The sequence below is a fragment of the Benincasa hispida genome, chromosome 3 (assembly GCF_009727055.1).
Source record: "Benincasa hispida cultivar B227 chromosome 3, ASM972705v1, whole genome shotgun sequence".
In the NCBI taxonomy this organism is placed as follows: domain Eukaryota; kingdom Viridiplantae; phylum Streptophyta; class Magnoliopsida; order Cucurbitales; family Cucurbitaceae; genus Benincasa; species Benincasa hispida.
This window is the reverse complement of record NC_052351.1, coordinates 70,167,215-70,181,763: the sequence shown is the minus strand read 5'-3', so window position 1 is coordinate 70,181,763 and position 14,549 is coordinate 70,167,215.

The following is a 14,549-nucleotide window of genomic DNA, read 5'->3' as shown; positions in this document are numbered from 1 at the left end:
GAGGAGCTTCTTCATTTAAATTTCAGAAGCTCTTATTTCATCATGGTTTTGATCATCCTCTTCATTTGTAGGATTCGTCAATATGATGAGTTTTGGCTTCACTATCAAGGAACCTTCTGTACTTATGTCAATAGAAAATTTCCTCTTCATGCGTGAAGGGACATGACTGTGAATCTTTTCGTCGTTGTTTTCTTCATGGAATGACGTTAGCTTCAAGATTTTCATCCTTCCTTTACGTTGATCGCTTGTTGTCCTGAGACGATCAAAAGTAGATGCTGAAGGTTGATCTTTCTTTGATGTGGATATACTTAGCCTTCTGAAGGCTGAAGTTTGAGCAGAAGTAGTCATTGGACATTGGTCTTCTTCTTCTATCGTGGCCATACTCAATCTTTGAAAGACTGAAGATCGAGCACTTGAAAGATTAATACGATCCAAGACAGAAGTTCTTCGATTCATTTCTTCTGAGTCGTTGACTTCTTTGACAGTTATATGATTGTTGTCGACTTCCACTATGCTGATAGTATGACATGCAATAACTTCTGATACTTTCTCTGGATGATTATTGAGAAAGCTTATTAGGAGAAATTCTGCCGAAGTTCCCGGCCGTCGGAATTGAGGAAAGTTCTTGTCTTCTTTCTTAGTAGGCTTAGGCTTCCGTGTCATCTTTTTACCTTTCTTTTTATGAGTCTTGTTCCTTCTTCTATAGCTTCGATAGGAACGCAACTCTTTTTGGGTGGAGTTCGGCTGTCTTCTTTTTCGACGAGTCACAACTATTCACCCTTCGTTGTCCTTTCCAACGAGCTCATCTTTCTTTTTGGAATTTTCTGTTTGAATCTCTTGCTATAACCAAACGACTATAGGCTCGAAGGCTCCAAACTGGATCAGGCTTTGTCTTTGAGCATGGGACACAGACAGTGTTGGGACACTTGAAGTTGCCGCTACTGTAGTGTGATTTATTTTAGCTATTTCATCCAAATCTAACTCAATCTTCTTTTCACGAGCCAACTTTAGAATTCGTTCCTTCAGCATGAATCACCTTTCAACTGGGTGACTAACGACCCGATGATACTTGCAGTAGTTAAGACCATCTATTTTTCCTGCTTGTTCCGGCCGCTTGCATTCCGACAGCTGAATAAGTTGCTTCTCTAGTAGTTGCTCCAACATATCTGCCACATCAGATTCAGGGAATGGATAAATCTTCTCTTGTCGTTCTTTAAGAGTTGGACGACGCTTCTCTGTTGGATTTTATGTCCTAAAACTCGTAGTTTGTAAATTAATAAATATATTCTGTTTTGATTTTTGTAATAAATTAGTTATTTGTTTGTAATACAACTTTGATATTTAAATGTGATTTAAATATCAAGAATATGAATACGTTCATATTCGGAAGCTCGAAAATGATGGAAATTGTCAAAGTTGTAAAAAGTCAAAGAGTTGACTTTTGACTTTAAAAAGTCAAAACTTTGACCGACCTTATATTCAAATGTGATTTGAATTTCGAGAAAATGAATGCGGATTCATGCTCGGGAGGTCAAAATTAGTCAACACGGAAAAAATCATAAAAAGTCAAAATGTTGACTTTTTGGTCAAAGTCAAACTTTGATCAAATGACTATTTTGCCCTTTGACTATAGTTAGTGGGAAAATCCAAAATTTTGTTGGATAATTCCACTAACAAAATAGTGGGCTAGGTGTGGCTTATAGTGGAGACATTAAGCCCACTAAGTGAGTGGATTCTAAGTGTTGGGTTTTTTGTGAAGTTTTTTCATGCAATTGTTGCATGCCTTTTTTCTATAAATTGGACTTTTCAATTTAGTTAAAATACTTTTGCCATTTTGAAAATTAGTTTTTTGATATTGGGACTGGAAAATTACAACTTTGTGATAAAAAGAAGGAAACACCCAAACCTACTCAAAATTCCATTCCTTATTTTCATCTCTTTTCTCTCTCTTGGTTCTCTTCATCCATCGGGTCCCACAAGTCGGTTATGAGTCCAGAGGAGAGTAGGTCAACTCTAGTGGTGGTCCAAAAGAGTTCGAGTCAAGATTCAATGAGGAGAAGCGGCTTTCGGGAGCTTCAAAGGTAGCATCTCTACACTTTTAATTCACTGTTTTTTCCTTCATGATGCATGCTTATTTCCTTTAATTTAAGAGTAATTAGAGTGTAATTAGGTCCTAATTCCGTTTGCGTATGTCTTGTGTTCCATCATGTGGTATCAAGAGCATGCTAGAATTACTCTCAATTGCTTCTGGTGGGTGTTTTTTTTTCCTATCTATTCAAGTGTTGAATGAAATGGGGACTATAAGTGTTTATTATGATTTTGGCATTTTTTTCTCTTTAAATTTCTTGTGGAAATTTTGTAATTGCTCACTTGTTTTAGAGAATTAATGTGTGAAAAAGGGTCTGTAAATTTGTTGGAGTCATTAGAGTTGAAATTAGGCTGTAATTTCTTGATTCTGGGAGAGAGAACAGCAGCAAAAAATGGAGAAAAAATGGCTTACAGACCCGAGAGCAAGCTCCCAGACCCGACCGGTTTGGAGAAGCTCGCACGCCTGCCCGCCCGGATCCGACCCGCTCATCCCGCTCTGCTTCGTGAAGTCTCGCGCGCGTTCGCCCGCTTGCTCGAGACCCACTCCGTGACCGCGCGCCCACGCCTCCGTTGACTGCCCAGCGTGCATTGACCAGTCGGTCCAGACGGTCTGGACCAGTCCGTTTGACCTGGTTGAGCTGGTTTGACCGGTTCAGCTTGGTTTTTGGTGTTTTCGGGCCAGTTCGAGTGATTTCTGAGCAGTTCCTGATGATTCAAAGTGTTTGAAGCCGGTCAGGGAAGCTGGTTGCTGAATTTTGTAATAAATTAGTTATTTGTTTTGTATTTAATGCCAAAATCGGTCCACTTTAGTGTTGTTTACCTATTATGCATTTTGATGTATAATGTTCTTTGATTATATGTGCATATAGTATGCCATATAGTTTAAAATCTCACCATAGAAAAAGCATGTGACATGCATTTGTTATATCTTATAAGTGTTATAAAATATATATTATGCATGCTTAGTTTTAATATAAATGTTATATTAAAGCATGTTTGATTGAAGGAAGCATGTTATAGATGAATGCTCTAGGGTTATAATTGTTATAATTTATTTTATAATTGTTATAAAATAACCTAGACTTCTAAAATCTATATCAAAGATAAGATGCATGCTCATTTAGGGTTAACCTTCGAGCAATCCCAATTTTCATAGAAAATAGGTCGATATCTTGTAAAACCGAAGTTACAAGAAAACTCACCCGGCAAGATCTTGGCAAAAAGTCAGATAAGATGACTAAGGTTGAAGGTTTTTAAGTTGACGGTTCACAGAACACCTACTACCTGGAGATCGAGTCGGCGTCTGAGTTAGGTTAAATCGGTTTTATGAGCATGCATGAGCGGTGTGAGGTAATAAAATTTGTTTATCACCTAGACATCGTAGGTTAAAAATCCAGTATAAAAGATATACTCACATGAATCACCTAGACTTAGGATATGTTTTAGTTAGCCGAAATGTATCACTAAGTATTTTTATACCCTAACCGTCTAGAACACTTCAGCTGGAGAGAAGTAATGTACTTTTAGTTCTAGCATCCCTAAGAGTTCACATCGTGAGATTCATGCTTGGCTTTGGGCCGCCCTGGGAGCAGACTTCATTCGAGGAGTGTTTGCATGAGTCAATATCAAGGTGAATAGGGGAAGTTGTTTATAGTAAGTGGAGAAGGAAGTGTGTCAACACATCCTACGGTCTTTTTCATTAGGTCGCACCGTGAGATTCCTATAATGCGTCTGCATGTCTGCCCTGTAGCGATCTTACCAATCGGAGGGCTGTATTATAGGATTCGGAACTCCGCGAACTCTAGAAATAGATAGGGTCTCTCAGGTCTGTTTTCATTCTTGTCTTTCCAACTTCGGGAGCATAATGATTCCGATCTTTGAGGTCTGAAATAGAGGGGTCACACTTACGAGAATTACTAAGTGTTAGTAAATTCTTGACCAAAGTAGCGATAACTAAGCTACTATAGGAATAAGAGTTATTCTGGTGATAGTATCTAGTCATGATAGTCTTGTTCAATGTAGGAATAGTCGATCACCCCTCGGTGGAGGTTATTCTAAACCATTGAAATATCGTTGCAAAATATAATGATTAAGGGTACATTATTAGATTTTTTGCTAAACTTGATTGGATTTAACAGTTAATGTTTTTACTAAAAAGCATATGTTTTTCTTTTCAGCATGACTAGCTCTTTAGATCAAATCTTAGCTTCCGAGAAACTAAACGGCGATAATTACTCAACATGGAAAAACAATCTGAATTCAACACTAGTAATAGATGACGTGAGATTTTCTTAACTGAGGAATGTCCTCAGGCCCCTGCCTCGAAAGAAGCATAAGGTAAATATGATTTACTAGTTGCTGAGACATGTTTAGTGGAGGATGATACCTCAACCTGGATATTGGATTTAGGAGCCACTACACATATTTGCTTCTCTTTTCAGGAACTAGTTCCTAGAAAAAGATTAAATAAGTTGAGATCACCCTCAAGGTTGGAACAGGAGAGGTTGTCTCGGCCAAAGCAGTGGGAGACTTAAAGTTGTTTTTCAACAATAGATATATCATACTTAAAGAGTGTTTTGTATGCACCTCTTATGAAGAGGAATTTAATATCTATCGCTTGTATTATGGAACAAATGATAAAATATCTTTTGAAGTTAATGAAGCATTCATTTTCAGAAAAGGTATTCAAATTTGTTCTGCTATACTTGAAAACAATTTATATAAGTTAAAAGCAACTAAAGAAAAATTTGTCTTAAATACTGAGATGTTTAGAACAGTCGAAACTCAGAATAAAAGACAAAAAGTTTCTTCTAATGCCTATCTATGGCACTTAAGACTTGGTCATATAAATCTCAATAGGATCGAGAGATTGGTTAAGAATGGACTACTAAATCAGTTAGAAGACAATTCTTTACCTCCATGTGAGTCTTGTCTTAAGGGAAAATGACTAAGAGATCTTTTACTGAAAAGGTCTCAGAGTCACAATACCCTTAGAGCTCGTACATTCGGACCTCTGTGGACCGATGAATGTCAAAGCTCGAGGTGGGTATGAATATTTCATCAGTTTTATTGATGGTTATTCAAGGTATGGTCATATTTACCTAATGCATCACAAGTCTGATTCTTTTGAAAAGTTCAAAGAATATAAGGCTGAGGTTGAGAACCAGTTAGGTAAAACAATTAAGACACTACGATCAGATCGAGTTGGGGAGTACATGGACTTAAGATTCCAGGACTATATGATAGAACACGGAATCAAGTCACAACTCTCTGCACCTAATATGCCTCAGCAGAGCGGTGTATCTGAAAGAAAAACAGAACCTTGTTGAACATGGTTCGCTCAATGATGAGCTTTGCTGAGATACCTGATTCCTTTTGGGGACATGCATTAGAGATTGCTGTCTATATTTTGAATAACAATCCCTCTAAAAGTATTTCAGAAACACCTTATAAGCTATGAAAAGGGCGTAAATGCAGTTTACGTCACTTTAGGATTTGGGGATGCCCGACACACGTGTTGGTGCAAAATCCTAAAAAATTGGAACGTCGTTCAAAACTATGCCTATTTGTAGGTTATCCAAAAGGAACAAAAGGTGGTATATTTTATGATCCTCAAGAGAATAAGGTATTTGTATCGACAAATGCCACATTCTTAGAGGAAGACCACATAAGAAGTCATCAACCTCGCAGTAGACTAGTATTGAATGAATTTCCAAAGACGCTACAGATAGAGCTAGTTCATCTACTAAAGTAGTAGATAAAACTAGTACATCTGGTCAGTCACATCCTTCTCAAGAGTTAAGAATGCCTCGACATAGTGGGAGGATTGTTCATCAGCCTGACCGTTACTTGGGTTTTTACAGAAACACAAGTCGTCATACCTGATGACGGCATAGAGGATCATCGACCTATAAACAGGCGATAAAAGATGTGGACTGTGATCAGTGGGTCAAAGCCATGGACCTCGAAATGGAGTCTATGTACTTTAATTCTGTTTGGAAACTTGTAGATCAACCAAATGATGTAAAACCAATTGGTTGCAAGTGGATCTACAAGAGAAAACAAGACCAAGTTGGTAAAGTACAGACTTTTAAGGCTCGACTTATGGCAAAGGGTTATACCAGAGAGAGGGAGTGGACTATGAAGAAACTTTCTCTCTCGTTGCCATGCTTAAGTAGATTAGAATACTCTTATCCATTGCCACCTTTTATGACTATGAAATTTGGCAGATGGATGTCAGACAGCCTTTCTAAACGACGATCTTGAGGAGAGTATCTATATGGCTCAACCAGAGGGTTTATTGCACAAGGTCAAGAACAAAAGGTTTGTAAGCTTCAAAATCCATTTATGGGTTGAAACAAGCTTCTAGATCTTGGAATATAAGATTTGATACTGCGATCAAATCTTATGGCTTTGAACAGAATGTTGACGAGCCTTGTGTTTACAAGAAGATCGTCAATTCTACTATAGCGTTCTTAGTTTATATGTTGACGATATTCTACCCATTGGGAATGAAGTAGGTTACCTAATTGACATCAAGAAATGGCTAGCAATGCAGTTCCAAATGAAAGATTTAGGAAATGCGCAGTATGTTCTCGGGATTCAGATTATCAGAACCGCAAGAATAGAACACTAGCCATGTCTCAAGCAACTTATATAGACAAAATGTTGTCTAGGTATAAGATGCAGAATTCCAAAAGAGGTCTGTTACCTTATAGATATGGAATTCATTTGTCAAAGGATCAATGTCCTAAGACACCTCAATAGGTTGAGGATATGAGACACATTCCCTATGCTTCCACAGTAGGGAGCCTGATGTATGCAATGTTATGTACTAGACCTAACATATGCTATGCAATAGGGATAGTCAGTAGGTATCAGTCCAATTCTGGATATGATCATTGGACTGCCGTTAAAAATATCCTCAAGTATCTTAGGAGAACGAGGAACTACATGATCGTGTATGGTACTAAGGATTTGATCCTTATTGGATACATTGACTCTGATTTTCAAACTTATAAAGATGCTAGAAAGTCTACAACTAGATCAGTGTTCACTCTTAATGGAGGAGTAGTAGTGTGGAGAAGTGTAGAGCAAAACTGTATTGCGGACTCCACAATGGAAGCTGAATACATAGCTGCTTGTGAAGCAGTAAAGGAAGCAGTAATGTTGAGGAAATTCTTGACAGATTTGGAAAGTGGTTCCACATATGCATCTGTCTATCACCCTATATTGTGATAATAGTGGTGCAGTTGCAAACTCAAGAGAACCAAGAAGCCACAAGCGCGGCAAGCATATTGAGCGCAAATACCATATGATCCAGGAGTTGTACATCATGGAGATGTTGTAGTGACCTAGATATCTTCTGAGCAAAACATTGCTGATCCTTTTACAAAGGCCCTCACGGCTAAAGTGTTTGAAGGTCACCTACAGAGTCTAGGTCTACGAAGTTTGTAAACTAGGACAAGTGGGAGAATTTTTGGGTATATCCCTAGTTTATTGTATTCATATGTTTATTGTACTCATATATTTCTCACTTAAATTCAACATTGTGATACTCTACTAGGAGTTTTAGTCCAAGTGGGAGTTTGTTGGATTTTATGTCCTAAAACTCGTAGTTTGTAAATTAATAAATATATTTTTTTTGTTTTTCGATAAATTTGTTATTGAAATTGTAATCTTGAATCCAATAAACTAAGGTCCTGAGGCTATTTAATGTAGTTTGAACTTTATGTAGTGACATAAAGGTGGATCAAGTTCAAATATATAGCTAATGGTTTAGTATAATGAATAAGGTTGGGCGTCTTATTCTGGGGACACTATGGATGCGGCCCACTTTGTAGTTAGTACAAACGATGTGATCTTGAATCGTTCATAAAGGGATATGTGAGTGGGGGCATCCTATGTAAAGAGTTTACATAAGACTGAACCATGAAAAAGTCACTTTTTACGTTCTAAATACCGTTTTATGTATAAAATTGACTATTTCGTTAATTGATGACCTAGGTAACTTAATCTAAATCCTGAGCTAACTATGAACTCCTATTAACTCAGAATTATCCTTAGATCTACATAGGTGATGGCAGCTCAATATCGCTGGCTCAATAAGCCTCCCATTTCAGGGGTAAGATCGGGTGGATAGCTGGAACATAGGGTGCAAGACGGAATTCACTCCTACCTGTTATAGGGACAGTAGATAGGTTGTTCCCTTTAGTACTGAATCCAGTCTTGAACAAGGGGCCCACCTCTTTGCTTCGTCCCACAGTGTGTACAGGAACAGATATAGTCTAAGTCCTTCTTGAGTTACACCAGCATGGAGAATGCACTGCACATGTACAAAACTCGTCAAATGAGCATGTGGGTCTTCTCCTTGTAATCCTCCAAATTGACCCACATTTTGAATCATTTGCAGCATAATAGGTCTTATCTCAAAGCTTACATTCTCCTCAACCATGGGTCTTGAAATTTCTGGTGAGAAGTTATAAAATTCTGGCACCGCATAATTCCTCATAGGGATGTTGTGATCAGCAGCAAGAAAAACTGGATCCTGTGCTGGCCAATTTTCTCTTTGATTTCCTGTGGGTACCACATTCTCATTAGCCATGCTTCTTCACCAATTAATTCAGCCCTGATGAACTCTTACGCGAATATACACATGATCTCTGGGTCCGCTTAGAATTTCTGGATCACTCCAGTACTCATAAGCCGTCAGACTGCTCTTCGCGTTGAACAGCCAGTATAAAGAGCTCTATCCTGCATATATCACGAACATATTCAACACTAACCGTTAACTGATCCCCGGAAACAGTGCCATAAATTTGTTGACAAAGATTTTGATGCAAAGATAGAATGCGAGATACAAGTCCATGTCCTCGTTAGCAGTTCCCCGGCAACGGTGCCATAAACTTGGTGACATAAAATCTATCTCCAGCCATAAACTTGTAAAGACATAAAGTGTATTCTAATCTTATGATCTTATCCTATGTCATACAATGCATGGATGAATGATGACTTTATTTTCTATATGTGATACTACATCTAGATATGCATTATTAATGAATGTTCTTGTAGTATGTTGTGCGTTGTCACAAGTTTCCTTGTGTTGAAACCAAGTATAATTCCACCACAAGTTTCTCAGTGTGATCCGAGGTCGAACACAGGGATTGTTTTAGGTTACATGCATTACATTTGTGATATATGCAACCGAGGGTTTTTCAATTTATAAAACTGGTGTACAGGTATTTAAAATGCGATAAAGTAAGGATAAGCGATAAAAATGCGGTAACAAAGTAAATTGCAATATAGTAAAGTGAAATAAAATAAACCTAAGCTATGATGATACAAGATACAGGTTACATGATACAAGATACCGAGGTTGAGACTGACTGTGAAGATTATACAAAGATCATGTTATGTGGTGGCAAGGCTTATGTGCGAAGTAGAAAGAGAAAGATAATTAGTACAAACATCGCAAATTCCTCAATTGCATTAAAGATATAACTACGATTCCGCTTTCCCTTAGCGTACACCTCTCGGTGATTGGCCGCGTTCCCTCATCTCTATGGTGAAATAGGGATGAATGTAATGAATGCAAGGTTTCTTCCATCTCTGGAAGTACTTCTTGCTTTAGTTAACGAATTCTTCTAATCTTCTCTCGACAGATCAGAATGGCATCTTCACTTCTGCTCCCACAGGTGAAGATGCCATCTAGCATGCTTTAGCTAAACATATTCATCTCTTTAGCACAGATTAAATTACTTGGTTTAATTCATATTAATCACCAAGGGATTAAGAAAACTTCATGGAGGATCGAAAATAGACAGAAATATGGAGATGAAAATGATCAAGACATTTAACTACATAATCAAGCGTCTGATACATGATTGTGAATGAAGAGATTAAGAAAATGAAATACAATTGATGAAATAGAGTTAGAAACAAATACAGATGAGTGCCAATGTCTTGACACAAATCTGGATGGAGAAGTCGCTTGCTAGCGTATGGATCGTATGGAAGGAAGAGCTTCCCTCTTAGGCTTGCTCGTCCGGTGTAGGGATCTAGGTACAGAGCTTCACGACAGGAATTTGGAATGATTCTGCCCTGAGACACACCTCTTGGCCTTGTCTCTTTTCTTCCCAGATTTTCTTCAGTCAGCACTCAGCTCAGCCTCTCTTTCAATAGCCTTGTATCAATTATCCCCCGTATCAAGTATATCCTTTCAGTGAATTCTATGAGTGTATTTATAGGCGAAAAGCTTTGATTTTCTGACTTGTGGACCCCTCTTTATTATTATGGAAATTTCGAAAATGGTGGAATAAATATTCCTTCTATTATGCAATCAGTCTGTCGAATATGCACAATGGTTAGTTGTACACGTCACAATCCTCCGCGTTTGTGTTGCTCATTTGCATCTTTCGACCGTATGTTCGCATGCGGTGTTGTTTTTAATTATCGCATGCGATTGAAGTTCAGCTTTGGATTGACTGTCGCATGCGCTGTCATTGCGTTGATCGTCTCTTCATTGTTGATTGATGGGTGCAATGTGATGGAGATGCGTTTTTCAGTTTCTCTTTGAGCCTTGATCGCAAGCGGTGACTTGATTTCCTGCAAAACAGAATAGAAATATCCTTTTCTACCATCTTGATGGTGTTAGTGGGTGTATTTGCGATAAATCATAATTATTGTATTTCTTAGCTAATTTTCATACAATCGACGCATATTTACTCTCTTTTGGCCGCAATGTCTGAATAAGGCAGTATAAATAACTTGTATTTCTACAAGTTATCAAGCCGCATACCTTCCTCTCCCGCATGGCTTACTTTTGGCCTATGCGCTCGACTAGGATTATGACCACCCTTCTTTCACCGCATACTACTTGCTCAATCCTGGTCCTATGTGTCCACATGCCTTGGATGTCCTTGGCACATAGCACGTTACCAACGTATAACAACCTTTGGGTCGACTTGGTTTTCAACTCAACACCTCATGATATAGCTCATCATCGCATCCCTTATGACCAATGCATGTATGTCCTTGTTGCTTGTCAACATCCTTAATTTCTTGCTCAAGACCAACACAACCAATCCTCATAAACCTTATTATTGCAAGCCTTAGCAACGCAAGGACAATTCCCCATGCGTCCACCATAGCTTGTTTCATCGCCTAGCTCATTCTTTAGTAAGGCCGCCGCATAGCACTATCGCATATTATCGCTGCATCCATTGTATAGCATCTCCACATCCATCGCGTAGCATCGCCGCATCCATCGTGTAGCATTGCAGTATCCATCACGTAGCATCGACGCATCCATCGTGTAACATCGCCGCATCCCTTCACTGCATAGCATCGCCGCATCCCTTCACTACATAGCATCACCGCATCCATCGTGTAGCATCGACGTATACCGTCACTGCATAGCATTGCCACATCCATCGCGTAGCATCGACGAATACCATCGCTGCATACCATCGTCTAGCATCGCCTATTGATGCGTTATTTTATGAGGTGGAATTATGGATGCTATGCGATGATGAAAATGCATTGAGCATTTAAGTTCTCTCAGTGGAATCCAAGTGTAAATCCCACTGAGTTTCCTAGTAAGTTCAGGGTCGAACTCAGGGACTTGGGAAAACAATATGTGATGATGATTTTTCACGAAGACTTTGCAGTAACTGGTAACTCAAATAGTTGTTGGTTTTGTTGGTTCAGTAATGAAATAAATAAATGCGGCGGATTTGAGAAAAGTTTGATTATGTGATAGATGCACTGAGTATGTAGATGAATGGGCTGAGAAGGTCTTTAGCTAGCATTACCTGGGAATGCGTCAGACTATGCTATCATGCTACACCCATGCACAACAAGTCATTTTCCAATGCAAATGCGGTGCTCCTAAGTCTAGGACGCATGTGTTGAATGCAAAAGTGTCCATAGAGCTTATTCCCAAGTCTCTACTCTTTTCCTATGCAGTGATGCAAGATGCACACAAAGGCAAGGTGACCGCACACAATTATATCCTAACTCTAGGATGCATGTGATGCGTTAATAGCAAATAGTGCTTATTCCTAAGCTCCTATCTCTTGATTATGCATTCTAATCTGACTCTCTTGAGCCTAGATTCTAACCTGACTTTTCCAAGCCTAGATCATGTCCTTAGACTACCCTCTCGAGTATCTCTAATGGACGAATGAAGCATACATAATACAAGATAATCGCATAGGATGAATATCCCCAGTTAAGCTAGCTAAGTGCTTCTTAGCCCATTCAACAGATTTAGCTACTCATGCATAAATAACAGAGAGTGAATAGATATAGAGAAGTAAATTCCATTTCTATAAATGAGTTTGAATACAAAATAACAATGGAAGATAAGGGAAGAGAGCTTGGTAGCAATCCCTTGCTGCTTGAGGCTTTTACACTGGCAACTCTATTCGGTTCAAAATATATTCCTGCTTCCACAGGAGCTAGCCCTCTCTCTGATCTTGAAGCTTTCGGCACTCTCTCGAGCTCACCAGAATGATCTATTGGCACAACCTCCTTCTCTTGCTTCAGCCTTAAAATAAAATAAAATCTAAGAACGAGGCTAAACTATCTAAGGAAAAATTCTCTAACTCTCTGAACTTGCTGAACTCGTGAGTAGGTCAACCCCTTTTCTGAAGAATGCCCTCGGTATTTATAGAGCTTCGGGGTGAAAGGCGGCTTCTCTCTTATGATTGCACAGATAGGATGGCTTTAATTCTCTGACTAATGCGTCAAATATTTGTCACCGAAAAGCTGAATGTACTTGTTATCATTAGAGGCTTGTCAACTTAATTCAGATTCGACCGTCATCAGCTTTCTGGCATCATGATTAATTATGCCTTTCACCCAGATGCGCCCACCAAGTTGCACTGGCTCTATGCGGCAATCCTTCTTGGGCAGATGCTTGCGAGCACAAATCACCGTAAAGCCTTGCGGTAATGCTGCGCTCGACCGATGATTTCTTGTGATTGCGCTTTTCGCCTTGCGTCAATGCATATTCTGCATTAAAATACAAAAAATAACTATTTCTATGCGATGAACACATGCGACCGCAATGTTATAAACTTAATGCTTTTTGGACGCAATCTAACATATTTTATCAATGCAAGCCAGCATTGTTTAAGAATTTAGTACTGTAATAATGTGCATTTCTGCCCGTTATCACACCCCCAAATTTAAACAATACTTGTCCTCAAGCATAAGCTTAAGATTTCTTTTAGCGAGTCGACCGTAATGTTCTTTTCCTAGATTCCTCAAGGATACTTCATTCAAATCTTATACACCAAAATTTCCTCAATTCTTATTCAAGTCTCCTCTTACAATATTTCTAAGACCTAGGGACTCCAAGTTTAACCTTTAAAAGGACATTACCAAATTCGAGGACATCGTATGATTTATTTCAAAAAAAAACTTTTTTTCACCGGGGTGAAAATGATTTTTATCCTTGTATATCTTTGACATGGTTATTTTTTTCTGACCTTGCGCTGATCCAAGTACCTCGCCTTCGTTTTGGCTTTCCCCCACGTGTTTCATGCGGACATCCAACTACGAGCAAGGCGCTCTTCCTCAGACTAAACTCATACCTACTTGGTAGCGGAGTTGCGGTAATTTATTTATGCGTTGATCCTGGCGACTTACTTCCATTCTGGCTTGCCCCCACGTGTGTCATGTGGACATCCAACTATGGGTAACTGCCTTTCACAACTTAACTCTTATCAATCATGGGTTTCCCCATTTCGTTGATAGTGGAGTTGTTATTCTCAAATAATTTTTCTTAGAAAGCTAAAAATAGTAAGGTCGAAAAATAAATATCTCACCCCAAAATTTAAAATGCGGCAATGTCCCCATTGACATAAGATTGAAAGAAGTCATGCAATGTTCTTAGGATGTTTGGTAAAGGTCAGTTTGAAAGAAAGCTAGCAGACCTCTAACTTATAGAAATATTTCATGAAGTGACTTGTCTAAGATTAATTAGACTCTAGCATATACAAAAAATATGGAAGCAAGTGTTTCATCATTGAAATCATAATTGGCAAAGAGACAACATGCGATGACTGACTAAATTTATCAATGTTAAATGATTGCGGTAATCAAAGAGGATGCGGTGATAAAACTCAAAATAAAAATGCGATGCGAAAGGGAAAAATTTGGAATAAAGTTAAGGAAGAATACAACCCCCAAATTTGCGTTGTCGCCCGCATTATTTGTTGACGCATCCTGCTTTGAGGCTATCTTTCTTCTTTGGATTGCGGTGACCAAGTGAAGTTGCGTCTTTGTATAGTGCCTCCGCAATCGGGTACCTTGATCGTTACAAAGAAACATCGAGAGGGTCAAATGAAAAAAAGTTAACAAAAAATTTTCTTGGCCCTTTTTTTTTTTGAAAGAAGTAATAAGTAAAATTCAGATAGATAAATGATGATTAAAGTGTCGTAGAAATGAGAGTT